Source organism: Schistocerca nitens, chromosome 1, assembly GCF_023898315.1.
Source record: "Schistocerca nitens isolate TAMUIC-IGC-003100 chromosome 1, iqSchNite1.1, whole genome shotgun sequence".
NCBI classification, from domain to species: Eukaryota; Metazoa; Arthropoda; class Insecta; order Orthoptera; family Acrididae; genus Schistocerca; species Schistocerca nitens.
The window spans coordinates 1,094,786,538-1,094,800,596 of record NC_064614.1 but is presented as its reverse complement, the minus strand read 5'-3'; positions in this window follow the sequence as shown (position 1 = coordinate 1,094,800,596).

Genomic DNA, 14,059 nt, shown 5'->3' with positions numbered 1-14,059 from the left:
TTCCCGTGAACTACTTCATTCATTTCACTCTTTGCCGTGAAGCATTCAAATGAAGTAGTTCATTCATGAAGTTGCCCAGTTCGCCGCTCAGCCGCGGCTACTCTCGCTTCGCCTCGCTCATACAATAAAGCTTCGTAATACTTCATAATTTTACCAACAGATGGCCGAACTATGCAGTAACGTGCACGCAACGTTTTGCGTCTTACAGCGTCTGACGTGAGTTAACTTAAATACAGCATGGTCGAAGGGGACAAAGGAAAGATAAACAGAGAAGCATGTCACATATAAAGAAGGTATTACGTTTAATCTTGCTCGACATTTTCTCATGAAGCGCCAAAATAAGTCTTCATCTGCCAAGTGAAACCTTATTTGTTTTATTCATGGACTGAAAACTAGGACTACCAACGAAATGCAGTCCAATTTTATGTTCCTTTTAAAATTTAATCCAAAATGGAATGAGTACGTTTACCACTGTCACAAAGTCTATATACCTACGTTACGTAATTATTCATAAGTTTTCCTGTATATTTTATTTTTGTTGAGAATAATAACCCTCTAAATTCAAAACGTAAACTGTCACCTGTAGTCATTGGTACGATTTCAGGTAAAATCCCTCAGTATTTTATTCGGAAAGCAGTTTTTGTTTCTGTTCACGCTTATACAATGGCTAGCAACTCACGATCGCCCAAAAGTAGTGAAATTTGGGGTTTCTTCGCCGGTTTAGGTGATGGGAAAGCAAAGTGCAACTGTTGCTCTAAGTGTATTTCACCGCGCGATTCGTCGACAGGCAGTAGAGGGAGGACTGAAGTGAAGGGAGAATGAGTGACGTAGCGCCGATGTAGTGGAAAAGGGAGAGTGGAAGAGAGTGAGTGAACTTGACAAAAGTGTCGAGTGTGCTATCTGTGTAGAGTTTGAAGTGTCAGTTCATTGAAATTGAGTGGTTAGTTCACACTTCACTGGAGTGAAGCGTTCATTTGAACGACTCATTCACGAGCTCCCCATCACTAATTCGAACACCTGTCTCACTGTAGCCACAGTCTGTCATTACAGTCGCGACACTCCGTCTCATTTTTGTTACCCACAGCGACAGCAGCGCTCATAGCGGCCACCAAGCAGCACTACACGTTGCGAGTAACAACGTTTGTATCATGCTTATCCAGTACGGATATTTTAGAATTGTGACGCTGGGTGCTGACTTGTGACAGTATAGGTGGCTTTTTTTTTTCTTTCTTCGGTTAGTATCCATCTGTCTGCCTCCATTTTGATGTCCAGTTGTTATATCACTACACACATTTCCACACCAGCTATATTAATTTACACTCTGACAGCTAGTCTTTTCAGTTGTAAAGCGCATGCTGAATGCTGGAAAAGTCTCGCTGTCAGTGTGTAAATTAATATAGCTTGTGTGGAAGTGTGTGTAGTGATATAACAACTGGGCATCAAAATGGAGGCAGACAGATGCACTCTAACCGAAGGGAAATAAAAGCCGCTTATACTGTCGCAAGCCAGCACCCAGTATTATGCTAGCAATAATGATGTAACTTCCTGAAACCATCTGAATATGAACCTGAAATCGTTCGAAAACCGGTTCATGGAATAAAACATAATTATTCAAAAACGTGACTGGTTGCAGTTTTGTATAACTTATTTACAATATTTCTATTTATTTGTAACATAGTTTTAACAATAGGGAGTGTATGAACTGCCATAAAAACCGACAATAACTAAAAAAAAGACAACGTTTGTCATTATTTAGTTTCCTTGGGATCCTGAAAGGGGCATTAAAGAGCAGTTTTTTTTTTAAGAATCTCTCGTAACATATAGACTTCTACGGATTAAATTACTAGTAAACATCAGATGACCCAACAAAGTATAGTTTTGTTCGTTACACTTTCAGCCAAATCAGTGAATGTGGAACGTAAGAAACCTACATTATTTGACTTACCAAATAAGCTACCACAACAGCAACTTCGGGGAAAACCACACATACGTAATGATTAATGTTCGAAAGCAATAAAACTGTTTCACAACGCAGAAGAAAACAATTCCACAATTGTTGCTATCTCTCAGCCTTAAACGTCAAAAATCTTCAACACATTCGCTTTTGAAGCAAAAGTAATTGCTTTTACAAAAATATTCGTATATTAGAAAGTCGAAAGTCTAAGAATGAGCGAATCATGTCCGCAGATCGTGGTCGTGCGGTAGCGTTCTCGCTTCCTGCACCCGGTTTCCCGAGTTCGTTTCCCGGCGGGCCCAGGGATTTTCTCTGCCTTGTGATAACTGGGTGTTGTGTGATGTCCTTAGGTTAGTTAGGTTTAAGTAGTTCTAAGTTCTAGGGGACTGATGACCATAGATGTTAAGTCCCATAGTGCTCAGAGCCATTTGAACCAATGAGCGAATCATTAGATTCCGTAACAATTTTTAAGTTTCAAGGTAAGTGCGAATGACAATAATAACAGACAACAGAAATTTATATTTTTCCTCCATGAAGTGTGTGTGTGTATTCTCTTGTTTTAATCGGAACAAGCTAGAAATATACATATATTCGAAAGTATTTTTTCGTGAATAAATTCACACTGATGCATATACATGCATCAGTGTGATTCGCCTGTTTTTGCATGTGTTTCACGATAATTCATGTCTCTTGATAAGTTAGTAACGCATGGGACGCAGAAATGCAACAAGTATTTCGTTAATTAAGTAGGACAGTGCTGCAGCTTTGATACATTATGTTAATCAATGTTAGAACGACGAACCGGAACTGGCGGCCAGGCAAATTATGCAATTCGATTAATTCCTTTTGCAAAAGATTTTAACTGGGCTGACATTAATGCTCAGCGAATGGCGACGTTTGTATGTGCACGTTTCGGATTTTACACGCAAAAATTGTCGTCCTTAAATAACTTCGTACTGGAACGAGACTGATGGTTAAAATTTGGTCTACCCGTGTATTGGACTTTGGTCTAATGGAAGTTTTAATCGTTTGAAAAAATCGTACTTCGTTTGGGTTTTACATGCAAAAATACGTTTTTTCTGGGAGATCTTTGAAGAGCGCCCTTTCGATATTTGTACGAATCCTGTGGGCGCGTGTGACCATGTCGTCGTGGTGAGGCTTGTGTCATCACTACACAGTAGTCCATAGCAGACAGATACAACCAAACCAGACAGGTAACCTTAGAGCAGCCAGAACTCAAGCAACATGGTTCGAAAGACAATAAAAGAACCTATTTGGTGTTCCATTTATCTGATGGCCGCCTGCCCGGGATACTGCAGGGAGGGCACGTAAGCAGCGTCTACCGGTCGAATGGGGCCCCCCACGGGAAAACAGTAAGGCCCCACCCCCTTTTTCTGTGGGGTTTAGCCCGAAGGCCATACAGACATACGAGCCATGTCGGCCAATGTCATTCGAGCAGTGAAACAGGCATCACGAGTGTAACAATGGCAAGAGCGAATTATTCAATTCCACAACAAGTGTTTATTTACGATTCGTACAGGGTGTTTCAAAAATGACCGGCATATTTGAAACGGCAATACAAACTAAACGAGCAGCGATAGAAATACACCGTTTGTTGCAATATGCTTGGGACAACAGTACATTTTCAGGTAGACAAACTTTCGAAATTACAGTAGTTACGATTGTCAACAACAGATGGCGCTGCGGTCTGGGAAACTCTATAGTACGATATTTTCCACATATCCACCATGCGTAGCAATAATATGGCGTAGTCTCTGAATGAAATTACCCGAAACCTTTGACAACGTGTCTGGCGGAATGGCTTCACATGCAGATGAGATGTACTGCTTCAGCTGTTCAATTATTTCTGGATCCTGGCGGTACACCTGGTCTTTCAAGTGTCCCCACAGATAGAAGTCACAGGGGTTCATGTCTGGCGAATAGGGAGGCCAATCCACGCCGCCTCCTGTATGTTTCGGATAGCCCAAAGCAATCACACGATCATCGAAATATTCATTCAGGAAATTAAAGACGTCGGCCGTGCGATGTGGCCGGGCACCATCTTGCATAAACCACGAGCTGTTCGCAGTGTCGTCTAAGGCAGTTTGTACCGCCACAAATTCACGAAGAATGTCCAGATAGCGTGATGCAGTAATCGTTTCGGATCTGAAAAATGGGCCAATGATTCCTTTGGAAGAAATGGCGGCCCAGACCAGTACTTTTTGAGGATGCAGGGACGATGGGACTGCAACATGGGGCTTTTCGGTTCCCCATATGCGCCAGTTCTGTTTATTGACGAAGCCGTCCAGGTAAAAATTAGCTTCGTCAGTAAACCAAATGCTGCCCACATGCATATCGCCGTCATCAATCCTGTGCACTATATCGTTAGCGAATGTCTCTCGTGCAGCAATGGTAGCGGCGCTGAGGGGTTGCCGCATCTGAATTTTGTATGGATAGAGGTGTAAACTCTGGCGCATGAGACGATACGTGGACGTTGGCGTCATTTGGACCGCAGCTGCAACACGGCGAACGGAAACCCGAGGCCGCTGTTGGATCACCTGCTGCACTAGCTGCGCGTTGCCCTCTGTGGTTGCCGTACGCGGTCGCCCTACCTTTCCAGCACGTTCATCCGTCACGTTCCCAGTCCGTTGAAATTTTTCAAACAGATCCTTTATTGTATCGCTTTTCGGTCCTTTGGTTACATTAAACCTCCGTTGAAAACTTCGTCTTGTTGCAACAACACTGTGTTCTAGGCGGTGGAATTCCAACACCAGAAAAATCCTCTGTTCTAAGGAATAAACCATGTTGTCCACAGCACACTTGCACGTTGTGAACAGCACACGCTTACAGCAGAAAGACGACGTACAGAATGGCGCACCCACAGACTGCGTTGTCGTCTATATCTTTCACATCACTTGCAGCGCCATCTGTTGTTGAAAATTGTAACTACTGTAATTTCGAAAGTTTGTCCGCCTGAAAATGTACTGTTGTCCCAAGCATATTGCAACAAACGGTGTATTTCTATCGCTGCTCGTTTAGTTTTTATTGCCGTTTCAAATATACCGGTCATTTTTGAAACACCCTGTATGTGCATACAGAGTCCACTCGTACTGTTCAGAGAATTTGAACAGAAGTTTCCAGGTGTTCGAGATCCAAGTCACGATGCTGTTCACAAATTAGTGAATAATTTTCATGAAACGGAAAGTGCTCAAGTCAAGGATAAACGACGACCTACAGTGCTCACAGAAGCTCGTCTCGATAACACTGCATACCGTCTGGAAAATTCCCCTAAAAAGTCTCTTAGACGTCTTTCACAGCAAACACAAATATTGTGCACCGTTGTACAAAGATGTGCTAAGCTGCTTGAGATAACGCCCTATAAAGTATCAGTAGTGGAAGAATTACGACCTGGTGATCCTGCGCACAGGGTTAGGTTTTGGCGAATGCGTTTTAAAACAAGTGCATGACGGTGAACTGGATCCTTACCTCGTTCTGTTTTCAGACGAGGCTTGGTTCCACTTACACACGTATGTTAATTACCAAAACTGTCGCCACTGGAACGCAGATAGACCTGTTGTACTTCATGAGGAACCACTTCATGATCATAAATTAGGGGTGTGGTGTGCAGTTAATGGTGACAGAATAATAGGCCCAATTTTTTGAAATGGCACAGCTACAAGTGAAAGATATGTGCAAAACATTTTGCGACCTTTTTTAATGAACTGAGTGAATGAGAACGAAGCTTTGCATTTTTTTTAACAGGATTCGGCAAGGGCTCATACGGCCAGTGTTTCTTTGCACTCAATTCACAATGTGTTCAATGAAAGAGTGATTAGTAGGCAGGCATCTCCAGCATCTCCTTGCGTCACATGGGTGAATAAAAAATTTATTTGCTTATATTTTAAATGTAGTCATCTCGTACCACAGCAGTAGACGGGCGACACGACATCCGATCGCCGGGCAATGGAGCGCTCCCTGTCCAGCATCTACTGCGCCGCATAGGCGGTCATCAGGTAAATGGGTTACCTTGTATGTCGGGTTAGTCGTTGTCAGACTCAACAAAAATTTACATCGGTTTCCAAGCTATGGCGGACTAATGTCAAAATTATGGTGGATTGAAAGGTTGGAATCAGAATGCAAAATGCTCCTCTCACACCACAGAAAAGGCAAATATGTCCTGGACAGACTTAGGGAAGTAAAAGAAGGGAACTAAATATTTGACTTATCTGGCAGCTTGAAAGACTTTTAAAACAAAATAACTTGACATATTCGCGCTCATTTACGAGTTAGCCTTCTCCAGTGCAGTGAGCTCTCTCAGCTGCAATGGGTTGGCACACATGCATCTTGCAATGTATAGGCTAAAGTCCCTGATCCTGCCCAAAATCCAGAAGAGTCACCAGTCGTAGTAGACAAAATATCATACCGATGAAGGTAAAACAGTTTTTCTTGGTTAATAAAATTTCAGGGGGGTGGATTTGTTCCTGGGCACACACTAAAATAATTTTTTGACTTCTGGGTGGGAGCTTTGATTTTTTTTCTCCAAGGGAACCATTTTACCGCCAAACACACACCCTGTCACATGTATGGTGAGGAATTTAAGAACAAAAATGGTTCAAATGGCTCTAAGCACTATGGGACAACATCTGAGGTCATCAGTCCCCTAGGCTTAGAACTACTTAAACCTAACTAACCTAAGGACATCACACACATCCATGCCCGAGGCAGGATTCGGACCCGCGACCGTAGCAACAGCGCGGTTTTGGACTGAAGCGCCTAGAATCGCTCGACCACAGCGGCCGGCTAAGAACAAATAGACACAAATTTATGTGCTTCTAGAGATTGGGACCTTGTATAATAGGAACTATCTGAGGGTGGGATGTATCTATAATGATACGATTAGTGATTCCGTGCCAGTGTGGACGAACTATTTTGTAAACAGTGCAGTGGATATCTATCATTCCACGAGGGAAATGGTAGGCATGGTATTTTGTTACAGGTTAGCCGATGGCAATCATTGCTGGACCCTGTGAACTGTACGCTGAATGACACTCACAATGTTCCATTCCATCAGCAATAATGTTGAGCAGACTGTTACAGGCACTTGCAGGCAGCGGATAAATCGTAGCAAGGATAAGGACCGCGGTAGACCTCGCACAGTTCGTATGCCAGAAATGGAGGAGCAGGTATTGCGACATGTAGATGATCCTGAGACAAATGTGCGCATAACTGGAGTTACTGTAGATGTCAACCTCTCCTTACGTGGTCAGTTCTGCATGAACAGTTGCTTCATCCCTGTGATATGCGATGCGTGCAGGCTCATCGGCTAGCAGACCGCCTTGCCCGATTACTGCCCGATTACTGCCCGATTATTATGTTCGAGTATAATGACTTTTCTGGAGACTAGAAATCTACTCTGTAGGAATCAGCATGGGTTTCGAAAAAGACGGTCGTGCGGAACTCAGCTCGCGCTATTCGTCCACGAGATTCAGAGGGCCATTGACACGGGTTCACAGGTAAATGCTGTGTTTCTTGACTTCCGCAAGGCGTTCGATACAGTTCCCCACAGTCGTTTAATGAACAAAGTAAGAGCATATGGACTATCAGACCAATTGTGTGATTGGATTGAAGAGTTCCTAGATAACAGAACGCAGCATGTCATTCTCAATGGAGAGAAGTCTTCCGAAGTAAGAGTGATTTCAGGTGTGCCGCAGGGTAGTGTCATAGGACGGTTGCTATTCACAATATACATAAATGACGTTGTGGATGACATCGGAAGTTCATTGAGGCTTTTTGCAGATGATGCTGTGGTGTATCGAGACGTTGTAACAATGGAAAATTATACTGAAATGCAGGAGGATCTGCAGCGAATTGACGCATGGTGCAGGGAATGGCAATTGAATCTCAATGTAGACAAGTGTAATGTGCTGCTAATACATAGAAAGATAGATCTCTTATCATTTAGCTACAAAATAGCAGGTCAGCAACTGGAAGCAGTTAATTCCATAAATTATCTGGGAGTACACATTAGGAGTGATTTAAAATGGAATCATCATATAAAGTTGATCGTCGGTAAGGCAGATGCCAGACTGAGATTCATTGGAAGAATTCTAAGGAAATGCAATCCGAAAACAAAGGAAGTAGGTTACAGTACGCTTGTTCGCCCACTGCTTGAATACTGCTCAGCAGTGTGGGATCCGTACCAGATAGGGTTGATAGAAGAGATACAGAAGATCCAACGGAGAGCAGCGCGCTTCGTTACAGGATCATTTAGTAATCGCGAAAGCGTTGCGGAGATGATAGATAAACTCCAGTGGAAGACTCTGCGGGAGAGACGCTCAGTAGCTCGGTACGGGCTTTTGTTAAAGTTTCGCGAATATACCTTCACCGAAGAGTCAAGCAGTATATTGCTCCCTCCTACGTATATCTCGCGAAGAGACCATGAGGATAAAATCAGAGAGATTGGAGCCCACACAGAAGCATACCGACAATCCTTCTTTCCACGAACGATACGAGACTGGAATAGAATGGAGAACCGATAGAGGTACTCAGGGTACCCTCCGCCACACACCGTCAGGTGACTTGCGGAGTATGGATGTAGATGTAGATGTAGATGTACTGCCAATAGCTTCTAAAACGGATTCCTGAAGATTTGCAGTTCACAGACAGTATTTTATTTACAGATGACGGAAGATTCACAAGAGATGGCATAGTGAACTGCCACAGTACGCTCGTTTGGACAGACGCAAATCATCGTCCAGTCAGGGATATCAGGCATAAGGATCGCTTCACTATCGATGCATTGGCAGCAACCATTAGTAACAGAGTCATAGAGCTATACACCTTACCAAAAAGATTAACAGGTGCTGTTTATCACTGATTTTACGTGACAAATTGCCAGCGCTACTGGAGAACATTATCTTTGGAATGAAACAACGACTGTAATTTATAAACGACGGGGTACCACCCCATTTTATATGCATCATGTGACAATACCTCATTGCAGACTTTCATGAATGGTTGAGTAGGTCCAGTAACATGACCTCCCCAGTTACTGGACCTGAATATGTTGGATTTACAGCTGTGGGGACATTTAACAGCATTGGTGTAGCCCAACTCATGGAAAATGTGCAGATGTTACAGGAGCGTCTGACCAATTCATCTGATGCAATTCAAATGAATCCCTGTATATTGGGAGTGAGTTATTCACTGAGCAGAAGGCCTGAAGGATCTACCAGGACTAGTCCAGTCGACGAAGGAAATTTAGAGGGAAGAATTGTGTAGTCTATAATTTTTGTACAGTGGTAGGGGGGGAGTGTAATGAACTATATACTAAAATGGATTTCCTGAGATAGTTTGCCTCGATCTTCAAGCATCTGCCAGTTCAGTTTTTGAGCATCTCTGTGAGACTCTCCAAGGGGCAAACAAATCTGTAATCATTAGTGCTGTTGCTCTCTGTATACGTTCAGTCCCCTTGTAGTCCTATATGGTGCGGGTCCCACCAACGTAAGAAATATTTTAGGATGGGTCCCACCAGTGTTATGTAATCAGTCGCCTTTGTAGACTGCATTTCCTTAGTATTCAACCAGTGAATCGAAGTGTGCCGTATGCTTTACCTATGACTGAGTCTATGTGATCGTCCATTTCATATCCCTACAAATTATTCCACCTAGGTATTCGTATGAGTTGATCAATTTCAATAATGACTCGTTGATTAGTCAGAGGATACTGTGTTTTGTCAATCTTTGCAGCACTTTAAGGGGCTCCGGAACGCCCTATACTTGCAATGTTAAAATAACGCTTATAAATTACATCTTTCCTCACAAAGTATTTGAGGTAGGAAGTTGAACTTTTTACAGATTATTAATTGGAATATGGGCTACAACTTAACACAGGGATTTTACAAAATTTTAGTTCAGTTATTAAAGATGATTTTTTTGTCAATTGTAATGAAAATTCACAACATTTTTTTGCAATTTTTTATTTATATATTCAAAAATATACAGTTTTTTTGGAAAAAGGCTGTGTTAAATTATGCAGAAGGTACTGTGTAACATTTACTGAAAGTTTGAAACAAATATGTTTGGAAGATCATTAGAAAACATGTAATTAGTATGAGAAAATAAAAGTTTTGGGAATCGAGCGACAAAGATTGGATTAACTTTTTAGTGCATTGCAGGTCCATAGGATGGATTATCTTCATCCTCTGCAAACTCCTCCTCGAGCTTCCTCTTGTTCCTCCTCCTGTTTACTCTTGCTTGTATTTCTAGACTCTTTACAGCCCTGTCTGCAGCCCGAAGGCGTTCCTTGTCTAAAGCAAGCATCGCTCGTACCATGTTAGAACCTATCTTCATTCCCATATTTCTAAATACCTTGCACCTTACAATGTTGCCATCATTGAAAGTCGCAACAGCATCATACACACCAAAGTGAAGTGTTTCTATTCCAACAAATACAGTCTTGGGGATTCTCGACCATATAACAGTATTTACACTTTCATTGGGGTTTTGAGTTTTACCGTGAATACACTTTTTCAACAGATCAGGTGCTGCTAAGTCTCTGAAAATAGGTTTTATCACCTCCATTATTGCATAATATTGCATAATAACACCATTTGACAGCAGTTTAACAGCGCCACAGTGGGTCACGCCCATGTAGAACACATTTCAAAAAAAATTTAAAAATAGTTGTAGTCTTCGGAATTGAATAAATTATATATCTATTAAAAGGTAATAGTCTGCAGATTCAGAAAACGCAAAAAGTAAAAATTGAACTTTTCATGATTTTGAGCCTTTCCGGAGCCCCTTAAAATATTATCAAGATCCGACTGCTTATTTGTGCAGCTTTTTAAAGATAGTACCATATTGTAGACTAGCTGAAAATTATGGAATTGACCGGATATTTATTTATAACTGTGCCCGAGACTTCGTAGGCATTCCATTTATACAAAGTTTGAAATTGTATGATTGGGAACATGAACGAAGAATTTGTTTGCTTCATTAGGGTGGGAGAGGGGTCACTTAGAGCTGGCTGTGCAAAAAGCAACTGATACTAACGACCTCACCCGCAACATGCAGCATCTGGCCTCATACTAACAGAAGCTCACCATGAACTTTAAACGTATATAGCGAAATAGTAATCTGTTGGGAATAAGCAGCAGTAAGCACCACTTCCCGTCAAAATTTCCGCTTTTATGGTGTTACGTGCGCGAGAAGTAACTTTAAGCCTATGTGAGTGAAGCGTTCTGAGTAGCAAGATGGTGCATGACGCTCTCTGTCCGAGAGTTACATCCTGCCTCGCCTTCAGGAGGTTTACAAAGAGTAAGGTAAAGCCTGATGTTTTCGAGTGGCAGCAAGTCTCACCTCACTATCTTCATTGGATACTTGAGACCGCAAAGGCCGGCTTCTGTGGCCGAGCGGTTCTAGGCGCTTCAGTCTGGAACCGCGCGACCGCTACGGTCGCAGGTTCCAATCCTGCCTCGGGCATGGATGTGTGTGATGTCCTTAGGTTAGTTAGGTTTAAGTAGTTCTAAGTTCTAGGGACTGATGACCTCAGATGTTAAGTCCCATAGTGCTCAGAGCCATTTGAACCATTTGAGACCGCAAAGGCCTCAATCTTTTCGACGTTCTGGTGTACGCAGGAAGACTGGACCGATATCTAGGCATTTTTATTCGTAAGCAAAACAAAATCAGTGTGTCATCAATAGACACATAAATCATAAAGCAAACTTCATAAATTCGTTTTTCCTTGCAAAGAATAGAAAGAAAACCTATTGAAAGAAGCAAATTACTGTCTTTAAGTTTTTAATACACAAAGCGAAATCAATAAATTCGTTTATCGTAGTCGAGTAAATTCGTTGTTATTTTGTGTCCGTAAAGATAAGATTGCGGCGCTTAATCCTGTTGCTGACATTAACTTCCGAAAATAAATCTATCACTGAGTTAAAAAACCAACAGTGCCATCTATTGGTTCTTTGGTTACAACGAAACTATTAGGGCTGTCTAGTGGTTCTTTGGTGTACTGCACCAGATGATTAAACATCCCAACTACGAAGCTGAGCAGACGATTTTAGGTAGAACTTTAAATTACGCTATTGTTTTTCTGTGATCCAATTTTGACAAAGCTTTTACATTGCACTAAGCTGTGCTCAAGGTACGTGTTAAAACCCTATGAAAATTAGTCAAGTAGTTTTGGAGTTCAGCGTGTTCAAACAGATAGACAGAAAGTTTAGAGTTTTATTATGAAAGAAGATAACTATATCGTCTATGAAAATTCTGAGATTATTAAAACATTGTCTGCAGTGTCATTAATATACAGCATTGATAACAAGGGTCCCAACGCAGTTCCCTGGGGAACTCTTGACGTTAAATCCACATGTGTTGATGACTCTCCACACCAGATAACACGCTACGTCTTTCCTACCAAGGAGTCCTCCAAATAGTCACTAATTTCGCTCGATACTCCATACGAGCGTATTTTGGATAATAAGGGTGAGTATAGTAGTGAGTCAAAAGTTTTCCATAAATGAAGAAATACCGCAGCTACCTGACTGCCTCGATCCACTGCTTTCAGGATCTCACGTGACAAAGTTGTGAGTTGGGTTGCGCATGGTCCGTATTTTCAGAATAAAAATGGTTCAAATGGCTATAAGCACTATGGGACATAACATCTGAGGTCATCAGTCCCCTAGACTTAGAACTACTTCAATCTAACTAACCTAAGGACATCACACACATCCATGCCCGAGGCAGGATTCGAACCTGCGACTGTAGCAGCCGCGTGGCTCCGGACTGAAGCGCCTAGAGCCGCTTGGACACAGCGGCCGGCGTTTTTGGAATCCAAGCAGTTTGGCGTGAAGGAGGTCATTCTGTTCTGTTATTACAAATCACTAGGGAGGAGGGCCAACCACAATTGCGATAACACTTCAGCTGATAAAAAGCGCAACAAGTGCATCCTAATAATTAATCACGATTAGTTTGATGACATTATAACCACATATTATGTAAACTGAAGGTGGAGGGGGAGAAAAGAAAAGAACCCAGAACATCAGCTGCTTTGGGACTTTATACTGAATCAGCGCCGATGAGCGAAAATGTGCGATGGACTGGGACTCAAACTTGGGATCTCCTGCTTACCAGACAGTTGAGATAGTCAATGCGCCATCCGGACACAGTGTTTATCTCAGGACGCTCCCTGGTCGCTCTACATTCCCATCCAGCGCCACCTATGCGCGGTCACCGTCCATGTTCTGAAGGCTCGCTAATTTTAGATTCCCACTGGAGGTCGTGTGTAAATATACCTCCACAATGAAGGCTGCGAACTCATTACCCTTCGAGGCGAATCAATTACATAAATGCGTGGAGTCTGTTCTTTTGTACATGTCCAAAAGAACAGACACCACACAGTCATATGGTTGGTTGGGGAAGGAGACCAGACAGCGTGATCATCGGTCTCATCGGATTAGGGAAGGATGGGGAAGGAAGTCGGCCGTGCCCTTTCACAGGAACTATCCCGGCATATACCTGGAGTGATTTAGGGAAATCACACACAGTCATATAATTATAGTCCCATCTTCATGTGACAAACAGTTGAGCTTTCAATATGTAATGTCCTTCAAATCTCTGCAAAGGTAAATAATACAGGGTGCGGCGGCGTTCATAGCGTAATTTGACTTGCGTAGTACCATGACGTACTGCAGGAATGCGCGCCAGCTCGTGCCGCATTCGTGTACTAATGAGCTGCCATTTCGAGTGTGACAATGATATGGTGTGGTGGCGTGCACACCATCCTGCCTTTGCTGTTGAAAGTTATTTCAAGAATAACGACTCTGTTAATGCTACCCGGCGTCTATTTCGGCAACATTCAAACTTGGGACGTCATGGGAAAGTTCCAGATGGACGGACCATTGTGAGATGGGTACATGTATTTCGAACAACAGGTTCTGTTTGCAAATGGCCAACCGGGAAGAAGTGAAGAAAACTGTGCGGACACCAGAAGCCCTGGAAAATGTTCGTGCTGCACTATTGCGTAGCCCAGAAAGATCTGCTCGTCATCATGCGCAAACTGTGCATATGTCCGATCGCTCATTCAGGAGAATATTGCACGAAG